Here is a 26538-nt window from a genome sequence, read left to right as displayed (position 1 = left end):
CCTCCCTCTTGAAATGGATCTGTCCTCAAATCAGATTCACCCTGTTGATCATTCCCTGTGAAAGGAATTAAATCGCAGATGTTAAAAGTATGTCTGACACCATAACTTTCAGGGAGATCTAAGATGTATGCATTATTGATAACAGTTGAAAAACTGTTATTTTCATGCTTAAAATTGACACAAAAAGCAACCTTTACAGTTAGAAACTAGCTTGAAATCATGCTTTTATCCATATTTTCAGAAATAAGAGAGCTGGACAGGTTTATGCTTGATTTCAGTGTTTTTGTGCAGGTTTTAAGGTGAATTTAGTGAAAGAAGTGAAGAAGGAGAGAGATGGAATCACAAAAGTCAACCAAAAACTAGAAAAGTCAACCAGTCAACCAGAAAAGTCAACCAGTCAACCAAAAAGTCAACCAGTCAACCAGAATACGAAAAAAGTCAACCAGACGAGTTTTGGGCCAGTTTTATGCGATTTTATGATCTGTTTGGGCCTGGACCCGTTTTCTATTATTTTTATGTCCTATTTAAAGACCTAGATGTCTTAGGGTTGGTATCTTTGGCAGAAACGAAGCAAACACTCTCTCTTCCACCCCTTTGAAGGAGCATCTTGGATGCTCAGGCTACCTCTTCACCTTTCTAGGGTTTTATCCTTCATTCTTTCATTATTGTTCATCTAGGTTCACCATGAATATGGTGAACTAAACCTTGTATGTTTGTTGGGGAATCAATGTAATCTTTCGAAGCTCTCATATATGGAATTTGTGCTTGCATCTTAATCTAAGTTTTATGCTTTCTTTCATCATTAGTTAGGGTTTTTCCTCTTTGCTTAATGCTTGCTTTGTTTAACTCATTCAATGCATGATTATTGATTTTGTCGATACGGGAACGTACGGGGAAGTCTAGATCCGGGGAATTTCTCCCAATAGTATATTGGTTGCCTTAAGCTCTGATAACAGTTGAAAAACTGTTATTTTCATGATTAAAATTGACACTAAAAGCAACCTTTACACTTAGAAACTAGCTTGAAATCATGCTTTTCTTTATATTTTCATAAATAAGAGAGCTGGACAGGTTTATGCTTGATTTCAGTGTTTTTGTGCAGGTTTTAAGGTGAATTTAGTGAAAGAAGTGAAGAAGGAGAGAGATGAAATCAGAAAAGACATCAAAAAGTGCAAAAGGAGGAGCCGAAGTCACCGCTCAGCGGCAGTTTACCGCTGAGCGGCAATCAGGAGCTTACGGGAGATCCGCTGAGGGGCAAAATGGCCGCTGAGGGGAAGAAACGTCTCACGCACTTACCGCTGAGCGGCACTTTTATGGGCTTGGACCTAATTTTCTGTAATTTACGAATAATATATAAGCTTTAGGGTTTCCTAGGGTTAGGTATCTCTGGCTGGAACGAAGCAAACACTCTCTCTTCCACCCCTTTGAAGGAGGATCTTGGATGCTGAGGCTTCCTCTTCACCTTTTTAGGGTTTTATCTTTCATTGTTTCATTGTTATTCATCTAGGTTCGTCATGAATATGGTGAACTAAACTCTGTATCTTTGTTGGGGAATCAATGTAATCTTTTGAAGCTCTCATATATGGAATTTGTTTTTACATCTTTTATTTAAGATCTATGCTTTCTTTCATCATTAGTTAGGGTTTTTCCTCTTTGCGTAATGCTTGCATTGTTTAACTCATTCGATGCATGATTATTGGTTTTGTCGATACGGGCGCGTACGGGGAAGTCTAGATCGGGGGAATTTCTCCCAATATTATATTGGTTGTCGTTAAGCTCCTGCACTTATGAACTAATCATTAGGAATGCTAGGAATTGTATGAACTCGTGATTAGAGAGAAGCCTTCTTGAAAGGTACTTTAGAGAGTGGCATTAACAATGATGATTTGAATGTTGAATTCCTAAAATATATGAGAGTGGATAAGATGAAATTGACCCCCAACAACATATTCATATTTCATTGAAAGTGTTTATCTTTTGCTTTTTGCCATTGATCAAAACTTCATGCATACATATTTAATTTTCGTCTTTTGCATAAAAAATCCAAATATTTCGTCTTTAAGTCTTAACTAATCAATAAACCACACAACTAAACTAGGTCGTGAGTCCTTTGGGAAGAACGATACTTGGTCTTACCAAGTTTATTACTTGAACGATTCGGTCATACTTGCCGATTGAAAAACAAGTTTGTGACATCATATTTTGGTGTTCATAAATTTGTCCATCAAGTTTTTGGCGCCGTTGCCGGGGACTCTGGTTTAAGTGGTTAATTTGTGTGATTGTTGATTATCTTTGACTTTAATTTTGAATTTCTGTTTTTATTTTCTGTTTTTATTTTTTCGGTTTTTATTTTATTTTATTTTATTTTATTTTATTTTCTGTTTTCTGTTTTTATCTTCTCCTATATCTTTTTGTGCTAACCAAATATTCTAGGATTTTGTGTTCTTGTGTATGCAGGAGGCAATTCGAACTAGCACTAGTGCAGAAACGACTTTTTACGTCCGATATTTTGGCCTTTTGACGTCCGGCGTACGCCGGACGTCTATGCGGTAGACGTCCCTCAGACGTCCGTCGTGCCAGGACGGACGTCTATATGAACGTCCGCTGCCTGAGGACGGACGTCTATATGAACGTCCGCTCTGCCTGAGGACGGACGTTTATATAAACGTCTGCTGCATCAGGACGGACGTTTATATGAACGTCCGTTCCTGAGGACGGACGTTTATTATAAACGTCCGCTGCCTCAGGACGGACGTTTATAATAAACGTCCGCTGCCTAACCACGGACGTTTATAATAAACGTCCGCTGTCTGAGGACGGACGTCCATATAAACGTCCGCTGCTGTCTGAGGACGGACGTCTACCTTGCTGAGTTCTTTTGGTGTAGGGCTGGGGTGGGACGTCCGTATGTGCACAGACGGACGTCTATAGACGTCCGACTGTACACTAACGGACGTCTAGTGGGCGTTTTTTTTTTAAAAATTTGTTTGTTTTTTCAATAGAACCACACCTGAAAAACAGAAAAATGTCCCAGAACAATTCTCCAATAACATAAATATGCGTTTTATATAAACAAATTTCTACTTAATGTTCAATCCACTACCAAACTATTAACATAAAAATAAAACTAAAACCAAACAATGTTCAATCAAGAAGAAATATAACTATTCCTAACTCCATCTTTGTAGAAGATAAGCGGTCCACTCCTGCCTTATCTGGTTAATTGTGTCCTCTGTAATAGGCGATGTAGTCTTGAAGTGCTGCAAAATTCAAGAAAGATTCATTATTGTTTCATATATAGTTGAAGATGATTTTGATTTGTAATGTATTGAAGGTATACATCATTACCTCATTCCAGTCATCTGTAATGACAGCTCGAATGATGGTCTTAATCCAACACATCACATAGAAGCCACATTCCCATGAATCTACTTGCTGGTTACACTAAAATAACAAACTAAATAGTTAAAAATTTAGATCATTCAATAACATAAATGAATTAGAAACTATAAATGACTTACAACCTTTGGATACAAAATTTGAACCAATTGACCACGAGATTTACCAATAACTCTGTACAGATTGAAAACACAAAGTATAATTAATATGACTATTTTATCATAAAAGTTGAAGGTTAACATCAAATTGAAGTCATTTTTTGGAGAAACACTTACCCTTGAAGCATGGTTCTCAACTCAGTTTTCATCCTCCTGTGCAACGAACAAAACCATATAATTTTACAGGTTTTGGGAATGATGACCATCAGCTGCCAGTGAGACCTATCACGAAGGACAAATAGTTATTCAACTAATTAAGGAAACTATAATAATAAACTGACCACATATAAAAACACGTACCCGTCAATGTATGGCACAAGGTATACGTCTCTTTTGGACTCATCCATCCATGTTTGCAAATAATGTTGTCTGTTTTGAAGTGTGTTACCAGACGGTTGAATGGTCTGAGGTTCAACAAATCCGTACATGGAAGACCGACCTTGGTCTACAACGATTGTGTCCATGTACCTAAAACAACAAAGTTAAGTCGTTAGAAACTATATAAGAATGTAAATAAAAGTAATATCAAAGACCAAATTGACTAACTTACATGCACCACAGCTGAATGATGGAAATATTCAACATCCTGTCTCCCTCAATCACCTCCAATGCATCAGAAAATGTGACATAAACTGGCACATGTGAGGGAAGACCAAATACCCTCAAATCCCAGTATAGTTCTAATGATGCTTTCTTCAATCTCGGTAATTTTGTCACTAACTTTGATATAGGATCATCCTCTGCTTCATGAATGTCATCATCTTCATGTATGACTGTATCATGAATTGGCTGCTTCTGAGGACGTGTGAACTGAAGATAAGAATTTACGTCAAAGCTTTATAAACAATTATATGAAGACAATTAACATATAAATACTAAGGAAAAAGACATTATACCTGTGGAGTCGCGATGTGGGACATGATCAATGCTCTAGGCCAGGCAATAAATGTTCCTATGGCCTCCCCCACAAAGTTAATTTCTGGAGTGGGTACAGGCACCTGAGCCTGGGGATCCCGAACCTCGTCAATGGTCACACGCACGTGCTGGGGTAATATGGCAACACCATGAATGGTCTCCCCTCCCTCAAGCACTCGTCCGACAGCCACAATGCGTGTTTAACACGCAAGAGTCTGCAAAAAAACGGACCCAAAACCATTTTTAATCGGTTCAAATCAAAGACATGTCATCACAGAGCAATGTAATCGGATTAAATGTAATTTTAAACGGTCCAAAAGTGAGAAAACCAACCTGGAAATGTCAACGGCGCAGCAGCAGCAGCTCGCGTTCGCGGGGAAGAAGACGAACAGTGAATGGTCACGGTTCGCGCTTTCCATTTTAATGAACATAGACGTCCGGGCCACGTGGGCACGGACGTCTATAATATTATAGACGTCCGTCCCGCCACTAATAGGACGTTGTAATGAATTTAAAATTGAATTTCGCGGGGCTTTAAACGTCCGTTAACATGGCTCGGACGTCTATAATGTTATCAACGTCCGTCCCAAGACGGACGTCTAAAATTCTGATGAAAACCTAAACGATTCAATTACCCATGTCAGTGCACTGAACGTCCGTCCTGAGGGGCACGGACGTCTATAATATTATAGACGTCCGCGCCCCAGAGGACGGACGTTCAGAGGAGATAAAGTAATTATTACCCCACCCACTCGTCAGTGCACTGAACGTCCGTCCTGAGGGGCACGGACGTCTATAATATTATAGACGTCCGCGCCCCCTCAGGACGGACGTTCAGCGGACTTAAGTAATTATTACCCAACCCACTCTGTCAGTGCACTGAACGTCCGTCCTGAGGGGGCACGGACGTCTATAATATTATAGACGTCCGTGCCCCTCAGGACGGACGTTCAGTGCACTGACGAGTGGGTGGGGTAATAATTACTTTATCTCCTCTGAACGTCCGTCCTCTGGGGCGCGGACGTCTATAATATTATAGACGTCCGTGCCCCTCAGGACGGACGTTCAGTGCACTTAAATCAATTAGTACCCCAGCAGCTCTGTCAGTCCTCTGAACGTCCGTTCTGAGGACGGACGTTCGGGCTCTCCCAGGACGGACGTTCCAGGACTGAAGCCAATATTATAAACGTCCAGCTCGACCCAGGACGGACGTTCAGAGGATGACCCTGTCAGTCCTCTGAACGTCCGTTCTGAGGACGGACGTTCGGGCTTTCCCAGGACGGACGTTCGAGGTTAATGAACGTATTCACCACGCGCACGGACGTCCGCTCACCTCAGGACGGACGTTCCAGGACAGAAGCCAATATTATAAACGTCCAGCTCGACCCAGGACGGACGTTCAGAGGATGACCCTGTCAGGACGGACGTCCGCTCACCTCAGGACGGAGGTTCAGAGATTGAAAACGTTAGCCTATAAAACGTCCGTGCCCATGGGACGAACGTCTATAATACTATAAACGTCCAGCGCGACCCACGACGGACGTTCAAGGATTGACAAGGCAGCCTTTAAAACGTCCGTCCGCTTGTGACGGACGTCTATAATGTTATAAACGTCCGGTTCGACCACGGACGGACGTCTAGAGGTCCACTTATTTACTATAATGCCACCGGTCACATATATACGTTGGGGATTCGTGGGACGGACGTTTATTGGGTGACGTGAAAAGCCGTTTCTGCACTAGTGTAGGAGCAAGAAAACAGCAGAACCTCTTCTTGAAGGTCTAGACGAGAGTAGACGGAGGAGAAGAATCCGAACATCTAGAGAACTTTTCCCTCCTCCGGAAACTCTGTTACAACCATTACCACAAGGTTCTGTTCATAGCACAGAAAATATGGAGAACAATAATATCAGAAGAACTCTTGCTGATTACACCAATATAGCTGGACCTCAGCACTTTAACAGTATAGCTAGACCTAGAGTCAATGCAGCTAACATGGAGGTCAAACCAGCACTGATCCAACTGGTAAAAAGCAACCAATTCGATGGATTATCTCATGAAAGCCCATATGAGCACCTCACTACCTTCAATGAGATTTGCAACATAGTTAAAATTAATGGGGTGCCAGATGAAGCCATCAAACTTAGCTTGTTTCCTTTCTCATTGGGAGGCAATGCTAAACTTTGGTTAAATTTTTTTCCAGAAGGAAGTTTCACAGATTGGGAAGCAGTGGTGACAAAGTTTTTAAACAAGTACTTTCCACAATCAAAGGTTACAAAAGGCAAGCAAGAGATATCTTCATTTAAGCAGGGCATGGAAGAATCACTAGGGCATGCATGGGATAGATACAAAAGTCTGCTAAGAAAAACACCCACGCATGGCTTTGAAGAACAGGAAGTAGTCTTAACTTTCCTTGGAGGGCTTGGTTCACAAACCAAGATGATGCTGGACGCCTCAGCAGGAGGCAATATTAAATGGAAAACTCCAGAGGAAGCCACAGAAATTATAGAAAACATGGCTACTAGTGATAATGAGCTGCACAGTGAGAGAGGAGCTCCTATGTAACAAAAAGGGGTTCTCCAATTACAGACACATGATGTCTTGCTAGCTCAAAATAAAATTCTAACTCAACAGCTGGAAACTCTAACTAAAACTCTTGCACAATTACCTAAAGAGTTGAAAACTGCTGCACAGGTACAAACCCAGTTGTGCGAATTATGTGGAGGTGACCATATCAATGGTCAATGTGTCTTTCCAGTTGAAGCTGTAGAGGACGTTAATTTCATGGCCAATCAATTTCCATACCGTCAAGGGAATTACAATAAGGGTGGAAACCACACCCAAGCATTGGTCAAGGACAAACTGGGCAAGCTAGTCAATATAATAAGCAGCAGCAGCAACCAACCTTTTGGCAACAGTTATCTATGCTTAATGAAAGATCAACAAGGTTGGAAGAAACTCTTCAGCAATTCATACAGAAAACTGAATCTTCTCAAAAGAGCACTGAAGTTGCTATAAAGAACTTGGAGATTCAAATGGGTCAGATTACCAAGCAATTGGAAGAAAGGCCAAATAGAAATTTTGGGGCTAATACTGAGGTTAACCCCAGAGAAGAGTGCAAGGTGGTAAAGAGTGTTGATGATGATAAAGTTGAGTTAGATACAGAAGAGAGAAGAGACATAGAAAGCAAAAGTACTTTTCCTTTGCCAATCCATCAAGGGAAACAAATGGACTTCACAGAATTATTCAGAATGGTGGATAATGAAGCACCTTGGGAACAAATTCTACAGCAAATCGCAGTTTACACAAAATCTGATGAAGAAATCTCTACAAAGAAGAGACGTAGAGATGATGAGGCAAAAGAGTGTATAACTGTTAAAAAAGAGTTATTCCCTCCTAAAGCATCAGATCCAGGCAGTTTTTCTATCCCTTGTACCATAGGGAAGAAAAAGGTAAAGAAAGCTCTCCTTGATTTAGGTTCAAGTGTTAACTTGATACCTTATTCTTTACTGGAGCAAATCGGCAATGTTAAAGTGAAACCTTCAAAGGTTAAAATAGTAATGGCCGATGGATCTTCAAAGGAGCCATGTGGGATTGTAGAGGACATTATAGTTTGTGTTGGCAAACTTCAGTTCTTGGCAGACTTTGTGGTGATGAAGATGGAGACAGAGAAGATACTTATCATACTTGGAAGACCGTTTATGAAAACAGCCAGAGCTATTATTGATGTAAATGAAGGTATAGTGGTGCTCCAGGACAGAGAGGAGAGAGTGGTGGTAGACATCTTCAAAGATGAGACGCAAGCAAGGGAGGAAGAAGCTAGTTATAAAGCTGCATTTCGAGATGCACCCATGACTAGCCGTAAAGATGAAAATCTCAAGATTTTAGGTAACCATTGTTTGTTGTTTCAGGTACCCAAGGAAGAAAATATTGGAAGAGGAGGAGAAATTCCTAGTGACTGGGAGAAAAAAAAACTCCAACTTGGCTCACCTGTAAGAATCAAGAACAAGTTGTGGGTTGTGAAGGGCTTTAAAGAGAAAAAGATGATAGAGATAGAGTCTCCATATTCTAGAAGAACCAAGACAGTTCAGAGGAAACAGCTGAGGAGTTGGTGGAATGACAACATCAACTATAAAGAAGATGGAACTTGAACATTATTGGGTCAAGCTAATGACGTTAAAAGAGCGCTTGCTGGGAGGCAACCCAGTGGATTTAAAGACTTTTGATTTGGTTTTTGTAATTTTTAATTTGTGAACATTATTTTTGTAATTATTTTGTTGGAAATAGAATCTACTGAAGGATGCTAGGTGGTTAAGTATCTACTGAAGGATACTATGTTTGTAACACCTACTGATGGGTGTTGGTAAGAAAATTTTGCACCTACTGATGGGTGTTGGTGGATTTTGGGTCAGGCTCGTGACGTTAAACAAGCGCTACCTGGGAGGCAACCCAGTTGATTGAATATTTCTGTTTGTTTATTTTAGTTAGGGTTTGCATAAGCATTTTAAACATTGACTTGCAGGGAACCAGTGAGAGGCATGTATGGGAGGCACGCAGGTTAAGAAAAGAAGGAGAAGAGCACATCACGAAAGTGCCGCTGAGCGGCAAGTTACCGCTGAGCGGTACTCTCGCAGATGGGCTTTAGTTTCCCCTTAGTGGGACCTGAGCCCATTAGGGTATTTTTATACCCCAAGCTGCGTTTTAGGTTTTCTATCCAGGCTCTTCTCTGCACAAACACTTCCACATACCTTTTCCAAGGTTTTCCACATCTTTTCATTCTTTCCTCTTGAAAATTTCTCTTCCACTCACTTGCTCACTAGTGTTCCATTCAAGTTTGGGGTTGGAAGAGAGTATCTTAGATTGGAAACATTCTCATTGCATCTAGTATCTCCACCCAAGTAAGTAAAATGCATTTTGTTCATTCTAGGGTTTTTGATTTTGAATGTGATTGTCAAAGCATGAATATTTAGGGGTTTTGATTTCTATGCATGATTTGATGATATATTTGATGTTTGAACCGATTAAACTGCATGATTATGAACTGGAAAACTGAAAACTGCATTTGGGTAGAGTTAGGACAGCTTTAAAACAAGGTTTTCAAAAATCTGCAGAGTTACCGCTGAGGGGTAAACTGCCGCTAAGCGACACTCTGCCAGATTTGGTTTTTCTGAATTTTTGCGTGTTGGAATATGGCACTGGTGGCGCTGAGGGGAAATTCTGGCCCTCAATGGTGGTTTAGCTTCGAAAGGAGTTGTGTTCTGTGTTTTACTAATGATTAACATCATGTTCTATGGTTTTGTATTTGTGTTTGAATGCAGGAATGGCATCCTCTTCAGGAAAAAGATTGAAAACCATGGCAACCAAGAGAAAGGAAAAGGATCCAGAGCAACCCCACTCTAGCAGGTTCCTCTCTAGAAAACATGAGAAGCACTTTAGGGTGGTTCAGGACAAGAGACTTCTGATGGAGAGAAAGGTTGGAATGATACCTAACTTTGCTCCTCAATTTGGAGAGCAAGTGTTAGGGAATGAATGGGGAAAGCTAGCCACTTATCCTGCACCTGTCAACATAGCTGTGGTAAAGGAATTTTACACCAATGCTAAGAAGATTGGTGATTATCCACCTGAGAATTATTTGGGCTATGTCAGAGGCCATGCTATCAGGTATGATCCTGATTCTATTAATAACTTCCTGAACACTGTATGGGCTGGTGAGCAGTGCCAGTTTGCTCTTTGCATGGAGGAAGGTGCTGATTATGAGGATGTGGAGAGAGTACTGTGTATACCTGGAGGACACTTCCAAAGGAATCGATCTGGCTCAGTGGTTAACATTAGGAGGACGGATTTGACTCCTCTTGCAAAGTATTGGATGGCGTTTTCTCATGCCAACATTCAGCCATGTTCACATGTGTCAGATATTACTCTCAGCAGGGCATTCTTCATCTACTGTGCTATCAGAAACTTGAATGTTAATATTGGGCAGGTGATAGCTGATGAGATTAGTGTGTGTGCCAATACCTCAAACAACAAAGCACCACTAGGACATCCCTCTTTGATCACGCACCTTTGCAAGATAGCTGGGGTGGACACTTCTGCTCCACCATTTGAGAGGCCAAGAAAAGCTATTGATGAGGCTTATTACAGACAGTACTGTGGAGGTGAGGAAGCAGCTCAGCCAGTTCCACCACGCTGTGCTCGTAGAGAGAGAGGGCCAGCACAGAGTCAGACATCTGCTGAGACACATGAAGCAGAACCATTCCAGATGAGGGACATGTATATGTCTCTTATAGGTGCTCAGTTGCAGTCCATTCACAGAGGGCAGGTGGCCACTGCTGAGATGATTATGGGGATGTATGATACACCTCCAGCCCACAAGTGGACTATGGATGAATTCCATAATGTGGTAGCTTGGCCAGAGGAACCAGTGCATGGAGGAGGAGCTGGAGGAGCTGAAGCTTCAGCTAGAGAGATGGAAGAAGATGAAGCTGATGATGATGATGCATTTGAAGATGATGAAGATGAGGAAGAAGAAGAAGATACAGAGGACAGCTCAGACTGATGAGGAGCTGAGATAGCATTTACTGATAAATGCTATCATATGATTATGCTTTTGTGGTTTAAGTTTTCTAAACTTATTTGTTTTTGTTTTTAGATTAGGGTTTGATGTACTCTATTGAACACCTGGTTTGATGATGGTTTGCTATTAACTGTGATTGTGTGATAAGTAATACCGAATGATGCTTATTGATTGATTGATGTTGAGATGATGTGCACATTAAAATGCTTATACAGGTGATTCACAAACTTTGTGAACAAATGCATGATATTATGATTGTGATTGTGAAATTAAGCAGGATGTGTATGTCAAATGTGAATGAGCTTATATGTGAGGTTTTGAGCTCCAGAGTTGTTATTGTTAAATGCTATTACTTTGGAAGCATGAATGACTTTGCCCAGGTTTTCTATGATTGAATCAATTGCTTGTTTTGCATCATATGATCAAGGCCGTTTGTTGGAACCCTTTTTATTGGCCAAATTCATAAAGTTAGCCCACTAAAAGAGAACACTTATTGTTCTATCCTTTGAACCCTTAGCCTTGAACATACACTTAAACCCTTGATTGAAAATCTTTACCTTGAGTTAAGTAGAAAATATTTTGTGGTATTGTTAAATGTTCAAGTTTGGGGTTGTTAGGAAAACATGAAAAAGGAAAAGCATTGAGCTAAGAGCCAAAAAGGAAGTATAGGCAAAGAAAAAGAAAAGAAAAGAAAAAGAAGTAAAGCTTAATGCAAATGCAAAGGCAAGTTGGGAAAAATAAGAATAAATGTGTGTTATGATTCTCTTAATTCAAGGATTTTGCGATCCAGAAAAACCAATTTTCTTGTTAGCCCAGCCACAGTATAAGCCATTGAAAAGTCCTTGTGATGATGCATGTTTGTGAATGATTTTGATTATGGTAAAATGAAAGGCAAAGTTGATTCATGTGACATTGTGATAGTAGAGTGAATGAGTGATTACCTTTTATACACTTGTGTGTTGAGTGAAACACTTTACCTAGTGAGGAGATATTCCATTAGCACATGAACATCCATGCTTAATTGATTGGTCATTCATGAAAAAGAGCATTTGTTGGTAATTAATTGACTTTGTGAAACACTAAAGCATGTGCACATCTTGATTGAACTCTTGGTCATAAGTTTGATTGAAGTTTTTACTTACCTAAAAAGAGGATTTTTGGAATGAGTGAACCATCATATGAATTGGTTGGAGATTGAGTTACATCTAGTTTGCTTGAGGACAAGCAAAGTTCTAAGTTTGGGGTTGTGATAACAGTTGAAAAACTGTTATTTTCATGATTAAAATTGACACTAAAAGCAACCTTTACACTTAGAAACTAGCTTGAAATCATGCTTTTCTTCATATTTTTAGAAATAAGAGAGCTGGACAGGTTTATGCCTGATTTCAGTGTTTTTGTGCAGGTTTTAAGGTGAATTTGGTGAAAGAAGTGAAGAAGGTGAGAGATGGAATCAGAAAAGACATCAAAAAGTGCAAAAGGAGAAGCCGAAAACTCACCGCTCAGCGGCAGTTTATCGCTGAGCGGCACTCAGGAGCTTACGGGAGATCCGCTGAGGGGCAAAATGGCCGCTGAGGGGAAGAAACGTCTCACGCACTTACCGCTGAGCGGCACTTTTATGGGCTTGGACCTAATTTTCTGTAATTTATGAATAATATATAAGCTTTAGGGTTTCCTAGGGTTAGGTATCTCTGGCTGGAACGAAGCAAACACTCTCTCTTCCACCCCTTTGAAGGAGGATCTTGGATGCTGAGGCTTCCTCTTCACCTTTTTAGGGTTTTATCTTTCATTCTTTCATTATTATTCATCTAGTTTCACCATGAATATGGTGAACTAAACCTTGTATGTTTGTTGGGGAATCAATGTAATCTTTTGAAGCTCTCATATATGGAATTTGTGCTTGCATCTTAATCTATGATTTATGCTTTCTTTCATCATTAGTTAGGGTTTTTCCTCTTTGCTTAATGCTTGCTTTGTTTAACTCATTCAATGCATGATTATTGATTTTGTCGATACGGGAACGTACAGGGAAGTCTAGATCCGGGGAATTTCTCCCAATAAGTATATTGGTTGCCTTAAGCTCCTGTGCTAAATAAACTAATTATTAGGAATGCTAGGAATCGTATGAACTCGTAATTAGGGAGAAGCCTTCTTGAAAGGTAATTTAGAGAGTGGCATTAACAATGATGAATTGAATGTTGAATTCCTAAAATATATGAGAATGGATAAGATGAATTTGATAAACCCCAACAACATATTCATCCATATATTTCATTGAAAGTGCTTGTCTTTTGTTTTAGCCATTGATGAACCTCATGCATACATGTTTATTTTCGTCTTTTGCATAGTAAAATCCAATTATTTTGTTCTTAAGTCTGAGCTAATCAACAAATCACATAACTAAACTACGCCGTGAGTCCTTTGGGAGAACGATACTTGGTCTTACCGAGTTTATTACTTGAAACGATTCGGTCATACTTGCCGATTGTTCAACAAGTTTGTGACATCATATTTTGGTGATCATAAATTTGTCCATCAAGTTCCTGTGCTAAAAAAACTAATTATTAGGAATGCTAGGAATTGTATGAACTCGTAATTAGGGAGAAGCCTTCTTGAAAGGTAATTTAGAGAGTGGCATTAACAATGATGACTTGAATGTTGAATTCCTAAAATATATGAGAGTGGATAAGATGAAATTGACGCCCAACAACATATTCATATATATATATATATATATATATATATATATATATATATATATATATATATATATATATTTCATTGAAAGTGCTTGTCTTTTGCTTTTGCCATTGATCAAAACTCATGCATACATGTTTATTTTTTGTCTTGCATATTAAACTCCAAATATTTCGTTCTTAAGTCTTAGCTAATCAACGAACCACACAACTAAACTAGGCCGTGAGTCCTTTGGGAGAACGATACTTGGTCTTACCGAGTTTATTACTTGAAACGATTCGGTCATACTTGCCGATTGTTCAACAAGTTTGTGGCGCCGTTTTTCGGTGTTCATAAATTTGTCATCAATTATCATTTATTCTTTTGACCACTTTGAATGGACCATCTCCTCTTGGACTAAGTTTGGATTTCCTTTGAGAGGGAAATCTTTCCTTTCTCAAATGAAGCCAAACTAGGTCTCCTTCTTCAAAAACTATTTTCTTTCTCCCTTTGTTGTTGTATTCTGCATATTTTTGAGTTTGTTTTTCAATTTGGATTTCGACCTTCTCATGTAACTTCTTGATGAACTCTGCTTTAGAATTACCTTCTTTATGAAAAAAAGAAGATGATTCTGGAAGAGGTAGTAAATCAAGAGGTGTGATAGGGTTAAAGCCATAAACAACCTCAAAAGGAGAAAGATTAGTAGTTTTGTGGACTACTCTATTATAAGCAAATTCAATGTGAGGTAGATGTTCATCCCAAGATTTGTTATTACCTCTTAATATTACCCTTAATAGTGTAGATAAAGATCTATTTACTACTTCAGTTTGCCCATCAGTTTATGGGTGACATGTAGTAGAAAATAGAAGTTTAGTTCCAAGCTTTTCCCATAAAGTTTTCCAAAAATGGCTTAGAAACTTCACATCTCTATCAGACACTATAGTTTTGGGTAAGCCATGCAATCTCACTATTTCTTTAAAGAAGAGTCTAGAGATATAGCTAGCATCATCTACTTTGTGGCAAGGTATAAAATGAGCCATTTTACTAAAACGATCTACTACCACAAATATAGAATCATACCCCCTTTGAGTTCTTGGCAATCCTAAGACAAAGTCCATGCTAAGGTCTTCCCAAGGGGTATTAGCTATAGGAAGAGGTGTATAGAGTCCATGAGCCATAATTTTGGACTTAGCTTGTAAACAAGCTATACATTTAGAACAATGCCTTTGAACATCTATTCTCATGTGTGGCCAATAAAATTTACTTTTCAAAATATTTAGAGTTTTATCAACTCCATGATGACCCATGAGACCTCCTCCATGACTTTCTTTGATAAGAAGTTTTCTAATGGATCCTTGGGGTATACAAAGTTTTCCTTTATTAAAAAGATACCCCTCAGAAAGATAGAATCCATCAAAAGGCTTCTTAAGACATGATGAATAAGTAGATGCAAATGTTTCATCATTTTCATATAAATCTTTTATGTCATCAAATCCTAATATTTGAGATCCTAGGGTTATTAACAATGCATGTCTTCTAGATAAAGCATCCGCAACAATATTAGTACTCCCCTTTTTGTGTTTGATGACATAGGGAAATTGCTCAAGATATTCCACCCACTTTGCATGCCTTTTGTTTAGCTTTGCTTGCCCTTTAATATACTTGAGAGATTCATGATCATTATGTATTATGAATTCTCTAGTTACCAAGTAATGCTCCCAAGTTTATAAAGCTCTAATGAGGGCATACAATTCTTTGTCATAGGTAGGATAGTTCAAAGTTGCCCCTCTAAGTTTTTCACTAAAATAAGCTATGGGGTGTCCTCCTTGTATTAGAACAGCTCCTATACCTACCCCAGATGCATCACATTCTAGTTCAAAGGCTTTGGAAAAATCAGGCAAAACTAGAATAGGTGCATATGTTAACTTGTGCTTCAAAGTCTCAAAAGACAACTCTTGCTTATCACCCCAAAGAAAAGGTTTGTCTTTCTTGACTAGCTCATTTAAAGGAGCGGCTATGGTGGAGAAGTCTTTCACAAATCTTCTATAAAAACTTGCTAATCCATGAAAACTTCTCACCTCTCCTACATTTTTGGGAGTTGGCCATTCTTGTATAGCCTTGATCTTCTCTGGATCGACATGTACACCTTCTTTTCCAACTTTGAATCCAAGGAAAATCACACTTTCTTGACAAAAAGTACATTTGTCAAAGTTGGCAAAGAGATGATATTCTCTAAGAAGAAGCAAGACTTTTCTGACATGGTTAAGATGTTCTTGAAGGCTTTGACTATAGATTAGGATATCATCAAAGTAGACCACTAAAAACCTACCTATGCATTCTCTAAGAACATGGTTCATTAACCTCATGAATGTACTTGGAGCATTGGTCAAGCCAAAGGGCATGACTAACCATTCATACAAACCAAACTTGGTCTTAAAAGCAGTTTTCCATTCATGTCCCTCTTGAATTCATATTTGATGATATTCGCTTTTGAGATCAATTTTGGTAAAAATGTTTGCTCCATGTAATTTATCCAACATGTCATCTAATCTAGGAATGGGGTGCCTATATTTGACAGTTATATTTTTGATGGCCCTACAATCTGTACACATCCTCCAAGATCCATCCTTCTTAGGAACCAATAACACAGGCACAACACAAGGACTTAAACTCTTTTGGATCCACCCTTTATTCAACAATTCATTGACTTGTTTCTCTATTTCTTTTGTTTCCATGGGATTGGTCCTATAGGCTGGCCTATTAGGAAGGCTGACCCCAGGTACTAAATCTATTTGATGTTCTATTCCTCTCAAAGGTGGTAATTGATGCACAAATTTATGAACACCGAAATACGGCGCCACAAACTTGTTTAACAATCGGCAAGTATGACCGAATCGTTTCAAGTAATAAACTCGGTAAGACAAAGTATCGTTCTCCCAAAGGACTCACGGCCTAGTTTAGTTATGTGATTTGTTGATTAGCTAAGACTTAAGAACAAAATAAGTGGAGTTTAATATGCAAAAGACGAAAATAAACATGTATGCATGAGGTTGATCAATGGCTAAAACAAAAGACAAGCACTTTCAATGAAATATATTGATGAATATGTTGTTGGGGTCAATTTCATCTTATCCACTCTCATATATTTTAGGAATTCAATATTCAAGTCATCATTGTTAATGCCACTCTCTAAATTACCTTTCAAGAAGGCTTCTCCCTAATTACGAGTTCATACGATTCCTAGCATTCCTAATAATTAGTTTTTTTAGCACAGGAGCTTAAGGCAACCAATATACTATTGGGAGAAATTCCCCGGATCTAGACTTCCCCGTACGTTCCCGTATCGACAAAATCAATAATCATGCATTGAATGAGTTAAACAAAGCAAGCATTGAGCAAAGAGGAAAAACCTTAACTAATGATGAAAGAAAGCATAAGTCTTAGATTAAGATGCAAGCACAAATTCCATATATGAGAGCTTCAAAAGATTACATTGATTCCCCAACAAACATACAAGGTTTAGTTCACCATATTCATGGTGAACCTAGATGAACAATAATGAAAGAATGAAAGATAAAACCCTAGAAAGGTGAAGAGGTAGCCTGAGCATTGATGGACAAATTTGTAAGCACCAAAATATGATGTCACAAACTTGTTTCACAATCGGCAAGTATGACCGAATCGTTTCAAGTAATAAACTTGGTAAGACCAAGTATCGTTCTCCCAAAGGACTCACGGCCTAGTTTAGTTATGTGATTTGTTGATTAGCTAAGACTTAAGAACACAATAATTGAAGTTTAATATGCAAAGACGAAAATTAAATATGTATGCATGAATTGATCAATGACAAAGACAAAAGATAAACACTTTCAATGAAATATATGAATGAATATGTTGTTGGGGGTCAATTTCATCTCATCCACTCTCATATATTTTAGGAATTCAACATTCAAATCATCATTGTTAATGCCACTCTCTAATGTACCATTCTAGATGGCTTCTCCCTAATCAAATAGTTCATACAATTCCTAGCATTCCTAATGATTAGTTCATGAGTGCAGGAGCTTAAAGGCAACCAATATAATATTGTCAGTATAATATTGGAAGAAATTCCCCGGATCTAGATTTCCCCGTACGTGTCCGTATCGACAAAACCAATAATCATGCATTAGAATGAGTTAAACAATGCAAGCATTGAGCAAAGAGGAAAAACCCTAACTAATGATGAAAGAAAGCATATGTCTTAATTCAAAGATGTACTCAACAGATTCCATATATGAGAGCTTCAAGAGATTACATTGATTCCCCAACAAACATACAAGGTTTAGTTCACCATATTCATGGTGAACCTAGATGAATTACAATGAAAGAATGAAAGAGATAGAAAAACCCGTGAAGGAGAACAGGAGAGCTGTCACCATCTCCCAATCTACCCCAAGGGGTGGAAGAGAGAGTGTTTGCTTCGTTTCTGCCAAAGATCTCTAACTAAAGGACGTGCAAGCCCTTATATACTAATCTAGAGTTACAAAAGATTACAAAAGCCCAAGCCCAAGCCCAAAAAGTGCCGCTCAGCGCCATTTACCGCTCAGCGGTGGTTACGCGTCTTCTTTCTTCCCCTCAGCGGCCATTTGCCCCTCAGCGGTTCCAACGCCACCTCTTGAGTGCCGCTCAGCGGTAGTTTGCCGCTGAGCGGTGCCTTCGACTTCTCCTTTTTGCACTCTTTCTTGTCTTTTCTAATGTCCTCTCTCTTATTCTTCACTTCTTTCACCAAATTCACCTCAAAACCTGCACAAAAACACTTAAATCAAGCATAAACCTGTCCAGCTCTCTTATTTCTGAAAATATACACAAAAGGCATGATTTCAAGCTAGTTTCTAAGTCTAAAGGTTGCTTTTAGTATCAACTTTAAGCATGAAAATAACAGTTTTTCAACTGTTATCACAACCCCAAACTTAGAACTTTGCTTGTCCTCAAGCAAATAAAATGTAACTCCATCTCCAACCAATTCATATGATGGTTTACTCATTCAAAATCCTCTTTTCAAGATAAGTAATAACTTCACTCAAACTTAAGACCAAGAGTTCAATCAAGATGTGCACATGCTTTAGTGTTCACAAAGTCATTTAAATTCCAACAAATGCTATTTTTCATGAATGATCAATCAATTAAGCATGGATGTTCATGTGCTTATGGAATATTTCCTCACTAGGTAAAGTGTTTCACTCAACACACAAGTGTATAAGAGGTAAAGTGTTTCACTCATTCACTCCACTATCACAATGTCACATGAATCAACTTTGCCTTTCATTTAACCACAATCAAATACATTCACAAGCATGCATCATCACAAGGACTTTTCAATGGCTTATAATGTGGCTGGGCTAACAAGAAAATTGGTTTTTCTGGATCACAAAATCCTTGAGTTAAGAGAATCATAACAACACAATCTTCTTATTCATTCCCAACTTTCTTTTGCCTTTGCTTTTGCATTTGCATTGAGCTTTGCTTCTTTTTCTTTTCTTTTCTTTGCATATTCTTACTTTTTAGCTGTTAGCTCAATGCTTTTTTCTTTTTCATGTTTCCCCAATAACCCCAAACTTGAACATTTAACAATACCACACAAGATCTTCTACTTAACTCAAGGTAAAGATTTTCAATCAAGGGTGTTCAGTGTATATTTAAGGCTAAGGGTTCAAAGGATAGAACACAACGTGTTCTCTTTTAGAAGGCTAACTTTATGAATTTGGCCAATAAAAAGGGTTTCAAAAACACGGCCTTTGATCATATGATGCAAAACAAGCAATTGATTCAATCATAGAAAACCTGGGCAAAGTCATTCATGCTTTCAAAGTAATAGCATTCAACAATAACAACTCTGGAGCTCAAAACCTCACATATAAGCTCATTCACATTTGACATGCACATCCTGCTTAATTTCACAATCACAATCATGATATTATGCATTTGTTCACAAAGCTTGTGAATCACCTGTATAAGCATTTTAATGTGCACATCATCTCAACATCAATCAATCAATAAGCATCATCAAGCATTACTTATCACACAATCACAGTTAATAGCAACCCATCATAAGTAACCAGGTGTTCAATAGAGTACATCAAACCCTAATCTAAAAACAAAAACAAATAAGTTCAGAAAACTTAAACCACAAAAGCATAATCATATGATAGCATTCATCAGTAAATGCTATCTCAGCTCCTCATCAGTCCGAGCTCTCTGTATCTTCCTCTTCCTCTTCATCATCATCTTCATCAAATGCATCCTCCTCCTCTGCTTCATCTTCCTCCATATCTCTGGCTGAAGCTTCAGCTGCTCCAGCTCCTCCATATACTGGTTCTTCTGGCCAAGCTACCACATTATGGAATTCATCCATAGTCCACCTGTGTGCTGGAGGGGTATCATACATCCCCACTATCATCTCAGCCGTGGCCACCTGTCCTCTGTGGATGGACTACAACTGAGCACCTATAAGAGACATATACATGTCCCTCATCTGGAATGGTTCTGCCTCATGAGTATCAGCAGAAGTCCTGCCCTGTGCTGGCCTTCTCTCTCTACGAGCCTGGCGTGGTGGCACTGGCTGGGCTGCCTCCTCACCTCCACAGTACTGTTTGTAATAGGCCTCATCTATAGCTTTTCTTGGCCTCTCAAATGGTGGAACAGAAGTGTCCACTCCAGCTAGCTTGCAAAGGTGAGTGATCAAAGAAGGATGTCCCAGTGGTGCTTTGTTGTTTGAGGTGTTAGCACACACACTAATCTCATCAGCTATCACCTGCCCAATATTAACATTCAAGTTTCTGATAACACAGTAGATGAATAGTGCCCTGCTGAGAGTAATATCTGACACATGTGAACATGGCTGAATGTTGGCATGAGAAAACGCCATCCAATACTTTGCAAGAGGAGTCAAATCTGTCCTCCTAATGTTAACCACTGAGCCAGATCTATTCCTTTGGAAGTGTCCTCCAGGTATACACAATACTCTCTCCACATCCTCATAATCAGCACCTTCCTCCATGCTAAGAGCAAACTGGCATTGCTCACCATCCCACACAGTATCCAGAAAGTTATTTATGGAGTCAGGATCATACCTGATAGCATGGCCTCTAACATAGCCCAAATAATTCTCAGCTGGATAATCACCAATCTTCTTTGCATTGGTGTAAAATTCTTTCACCACAGCTATGTTGGCAGGTGATGGATAAGTGGCTAGCTTCCCCCAATCATTCCCTAACACTTGCTCTCCAAATTGAGGAGCAAAGTTAGGTATCATTCCAACCTTTCTCTCCATTAGAAGTCTCCTGTCCTGAACCACCCTAAAGTGCTTCTCATGTTTCCTAGAGAGGAACCTGCCATTATGGGGCTGCTCTGGTTCCTTTTCCTTTCTCTTGGTTGCCATGGTTTTCAATCTCTTTCCTGAAGAGGATGCCATTCCTGCATTCAAACATAAATCCAAAACCACAGAACATGATGTTAATCATTAGTAAACACAAAACAAAACTCCTTTTGAAGCTAAACCACCGCTAAGGGCCAGAATTTCCCCTCAGCGCCACCAGTGCCACATTCAAACACGCAACAAACCAGAAAAAGCAAATCTGGCAGAGTGCCGCTCAGCGGTAAATGCCGCTCAGCGGTGATCTGCAGATTTTTGCAAATCTCTTTTTAAAACAGTCCTAACTCCACCCAAATGCAATTTTCAGTTTTCCAGTTCATAATCAAGCAGTTTAATCGGTTCAAACATCAAATATATCATCAAATCATGCATAGAAACTAAAACCCCTAAGTATTCATGCTTTGACAATCACATTCAAATTCAAGAACCCTAGAATGAACAAAATGCATTTTACTTACTTGGGTGGAGATGCTAGATGATATGAGAATGCTTCCAAACTAAAATGCTCTCTTCCAACCCCAAACTTTGATGGCACACTAGTATAAAAGTGTGTGGAAGAGAAATCTTCTAAAGAGGGAAAAGTAGAAAGATGTGGAAAACCTAGGAGAAGAGGTGTGGAAGTGTTTATGCAGAGAAGAACTTGAAAGAGTGTAAAAACGCGCAGCTTAGGGTTTAAAAATACCCCAATGGGCTCGGGTTCCGCTAAGGGGAACTTAAGCCCATCTGCGTTAGTACCGCTCAGCGGTAAATGCCGCTCAACGGCACTTTCGTGATGTGCCCTTCTCCTTCTTTTCTTGACCTACGTGCCTTCCTAGCATACCCCTCATAGGTTCCCTGCAATTCAATGTTAAAAATGCTTATGCAAACCCTAACTAAAATAGACAAACAGAAAACAATCAATCAACTGGGTTGCCTCCCAGGTAGCGCTTGTTTAACGTCACGAGCCTGACCCAAAATCCACCAACACCCATCAGTAGGTGTTACAAACTTAGTATCATTCAGTAGATACTTAACCACCTAGCATCCTTCAGTAGATGCTAAATCCAACAAAATAATGTCCAGAATAATGTTCACAAATTACAAATTATAAAACCAAATCAAAAGTTTTTAAATTCACTGGGTTGCCTCCCAGCAAGCACTCTTTTAATGTCATTAGCTTGACCCAGTAAAGCTCAAGTTCCTTCTTCTTTTTCTTCTTCTTCCTACTGAACTTCTTCAGAAATTTGATCAAACCAGGAACCTGTTGCAGTGTCTCAATCATAGGAACTTTAATCTCCAATTTCTTGAAGATTTCCATAAAGCACTTGAATTTCTTTTCCTTCCTATGATTCTTCTTTAGATGAGGATGTGATTTCTTCTTCTTTCCTCTCATCTTCTTTTTCTTCCTTTTTCTCTCCCTAAATTTTCTCTTTTTCTCTTCTTTTATTTTTTTCTTCCTTTCTCTTTTTCTCCTCAACTTCTTTATCTTCACACAAATTTTCTTTCTCTCTTTTCTCTCAACCAATTCTTTTTCTTTTTCTTCATCTTTATCTTTCTCACTCAACTCTTCTTTCTCTTTTCTCTCTACCCTTTCCTCATCTCCCTCTAATTTTTCCTCATCAAGAATCTTGTCACTTTCAGTGATAATGACTTGCCCTTCCTCCTTAAGGTTAACATCAGTATTAACATCATCATTTAATCTCTGACTAATGTGACGAAGTTGCATCTCCATTCTTTTACATGATTCTTCAATGCTTTTCTGAGTAGAGTCGGAATTTTTCAAAAATCGTTGAAGGGTGTCCTCCAACCTATCCAAACTTCCTGATAGAAAGGGTTGTTGCTGCCATTGTTGTTGTGGTTGGTTCTCAAATTGTCCAGCAGCTTGCCAAAATTGGCTTTGATCCATGCTTGAGTGAGGTTCCCACCATTGGTTGAGATTACTTTGGTAGAATTGAGTGCCCCTATAATTAAACTCTTGACCAAATTGCATTCTGCAGACATTAGGCACAAAACTCTAGAAAATATTTGTTAGCACAAAAAGATATAGAAGAAGATATAGATTGAAAAGATATAAGAAGATAAAAGATTTAGAAGATAGAATCAAATAAAATAGAATAAAACCTAATCTAAAAAAATAAAATCTAATCTAAAAGATAAAATAAAATAAAATCTAACCTAACCTAAAAGATAGAATAAGAATAAAATAAAATCTAACCTAAAAAGATAAAAAAATAAAATCTAATAAAATAAAATAAAATCTAACCTAAAAAGATAAAAAAATAAAATCTAATAAAATAAAATAAAATCTAATCTAAAAAGATAAAATAAAATCAAATAAAAACCGAAAAATAAAAAAAACAGAAAACAGAAAAACAGAAAACAGAAAACAGAAAAATAAAATAAAAATTCGAAATTAAAATAAAATCTAATCTAAAAAGATAAAAATAAAATCTAACCTAAAAGATAAAAATCAAATCTAAAAAGATAAAAAAAAAAAAAAACAGAAAAAATAAAAACAGAAATTCAAAATTAAAGTCAAAGGTAATCAATAATCACACAAATTAACCAGTTAAACCACGAATCCCCGGCAACGGCGCCAAAAACATGATGGACAAATTTGTAAGCACCAAAATATGATGTCACAAACTTGTTTCACAATCGGCAAGTATGACCGAATCGTTTCAAGTAATAAACTTGGTAAGACCAAGTATCGTTCTCCCAAAGGACTCACGGCCTAGTTTAGTTATGTGATTTGTTGATTAGCTAAGACTTAAGAACACAATAATTGAAGTTTAATATGCAAAGACGAAAATTAAATATGTATGCATGAATTGATCAATGACAAAGACAAAAGATAAACACTTTCAATGAAATATATGAATGAATATGTTGTTGGGGGTCAATTTCATCTCATCCACTCTCATATATTTTAGGAATTCAACATTCAAATCATCATTGTTAATGCCACTCTCTAATGTACCATTCTAGATGGCTTCTCCCTAATCAAATAGTTCATACAATTCCTAGCATTCCTAATGATTAGTTCATGAGTGCAGGAGCTTAAAGGCAACCAATATAATATTGTCAGTATAATATTGGAAGAAATTCCCCAGATCTAGATTTCCCCGTACGTGTCCGTATCGACAAAACCAATAATCATGCATTAGAATGAGTTAAACAATGCAAGCATTGAGCAAAGAGGAAAAACCCTAACTAATGATGAAAGAAAGCATATGTCTTAATTCAAAGATGTACTCAACAGATTCCATATATGAGAGCTTCAAGAGATTACATTGATTCCCCAACAAACATACAAGGTTTAGTTCACCATATTCATGGTGAACCTAGATGAATTACAATGAAAGAATGAAAGAGATAGAAAAACCCGTGAAGGAGAACAGGAGAGCTGTCACCATCTCCCAATCTACCCCAAGGGGTGGAAGAGAGAGTGTTTGCTTCGTTTCTGCCAAAGATCTCTAACTAAAGGACGTGCAAGCCCTTATATACTAATCTAGAGTTACAAAAGATTACAAAAGCCCAAGCCCAAAAAGTGCCGCTCAGCGCCATTTACCGCTCAGCGGTGGTTACGCGTCTTCTTTCTTCCCCTCAGCGGCCATTTGCCCCTCAGCGGTTCCAACGCCACCTCTTGAGTGCCGCTCAGCGGTAGTTTGCCGCTGAGCGGTGCCTTCGACTTCTCCTTTTTGCACTCTTTCTTGTCTTTTCTAATGTCCTCTCTCTTATTCTTCACTTCTTTCACCAAATTCACCTCAAAACCTGCACAAAAACACTTAAATCAAGCATAAACCTGTCCAGCTCTCTTATTTCTGAAAATATACACAAAAGGCATGATTTCAAGCTAGTTTCTAAGTCTAAAGGTTGCTTTTAGTATCAACTTTAAGCATGAAAATAACAGTTTTTCAACTGTTATCAAGCATCCAAGATCCTCCTTCAAAGGGGTGGAAGAGAGAGTGTTTGCTTCGTTTCACCATATTCGTTTTTGCACTTTTTGATGTCTTTTCTGATTCCATCTCTCTCCTTCTTCACTTCTTTCACCAAATTCACCTTAAAACCTGCACAAAAACACTGAAATCAAGCATAAACCTGTCCAGCTCTCTTATTTATGAAAATATGAATAAAAGCATGATTTCAAGCTAGTTTCTAAGTGTTAAAGGTTGCTTTTAGTATCAATTTAAGCATGAAAATAACAGTTTTTCAACTGTTATCAGTAATCCACTTGGTACCTCTTTAGGAAATACATCATCAAATTCTTTTAAAAGTTTTTGCAACCCCTTTGGTAGAGAACCAAGTTCATGATTTATTGAAACAAGTGCCTCTTTGCAATAGAGAAGAAAATGAGGTTGTCCAAGAAAAAGATTTTTGGAAATGTTCAAAGTTTGAGGTTGGACAACTTCCTTATTTGAGGCATGGTTTAGGGTTTTCTCCTTTCCTTCTTTCCTACTTTTCTTTTCTCCATCCAACTTCTTTTTAAGAATTATTTGATCCTCTCTTACTTGTGAAGGTGTAAGAGGACACAAGATAATTTTCTTTCCCTTGTGTTGAATGGTGATTTTATTGGTGACTCCATCATGTAAAGCTTGCTTATCATATTGCCAAGGTCTTCCAAGTAATATGTGCCCAGTTTCCATTGGTACTATATCACAAACAATTTGATCTCCATATTTGCCAATGGAAATGGGTACTCTTACTTGTTCTTTAACTACTATTCCATCATCCTCTTTGATCCATTGAAGTTTGTAAGGTTTAGGATCAGGAGTAATGGTTAAGCCAAGCTTCTCTACCATTCTAGAACTACAACAGTTACAACAAGAACCACTATCCACAATCATTGAACATGTCTTTTCCAAAACTTTGCATCTTGTGTGAAATAGGTTCTCTCTTTGTGACTATTCTAATTCTACATGTTTACTTTCCAAGAGTCTCCTTACCATAAGTAAGTCACCATCACAAGGTAAAGCTTCTTCTTCTTCAGAAGTGGATGTTTCAGACTCACTATATGGAGAACCCTCACTTTCACTCTCATGCTCAAGGATGTAAGTTGACCTTCTATTGCGGCACTCAGATGCATGGTGCCCTTTTTCCCCACATTTAAAGCATTTAGTCTCCTTACTCTTATGATCTCTTGAAGGTTCTTTGACTTTTTCTTTTCCTCTCTCTCTCTCTAACTTCTTCATATCTTGGCTTGGTTAGACTACCCTCCCTCTTATACTCTTTCTTATGGTTAGAACTATGAGGGTAATCTTTCTTGGTGAAGCTTTTCCTCTTGAGTTGTTGCTCTACCCTCACACAAAGTTGGACTAACTCATTGAGATCATTGTAGGGTATAAGTTCAACCCTATCTCTTATGTCATAGTTGAGTCCACTTTGAAACCTAGCAATTGTTATCCTAGGTTCTTCTCTTATCCCAGC

This window comes from Vigna umbellata, chromosome 11 (genome assembly GCF_029865625.1).
Source record: "Vigna umbellata cultivar VRB3 chromosome 11, Vumbellata_1.0, whole genome shotgun sequence".
Taxonomy (NCBI): Eukaryota; Viridiplantae; Streptophyta; class Magnoliopsida; order Fabales; family Fabaceae; genus Vigna; species Vigna umbellata.
Note: the sequence above shows the minus strand (reverse complement) of the source record.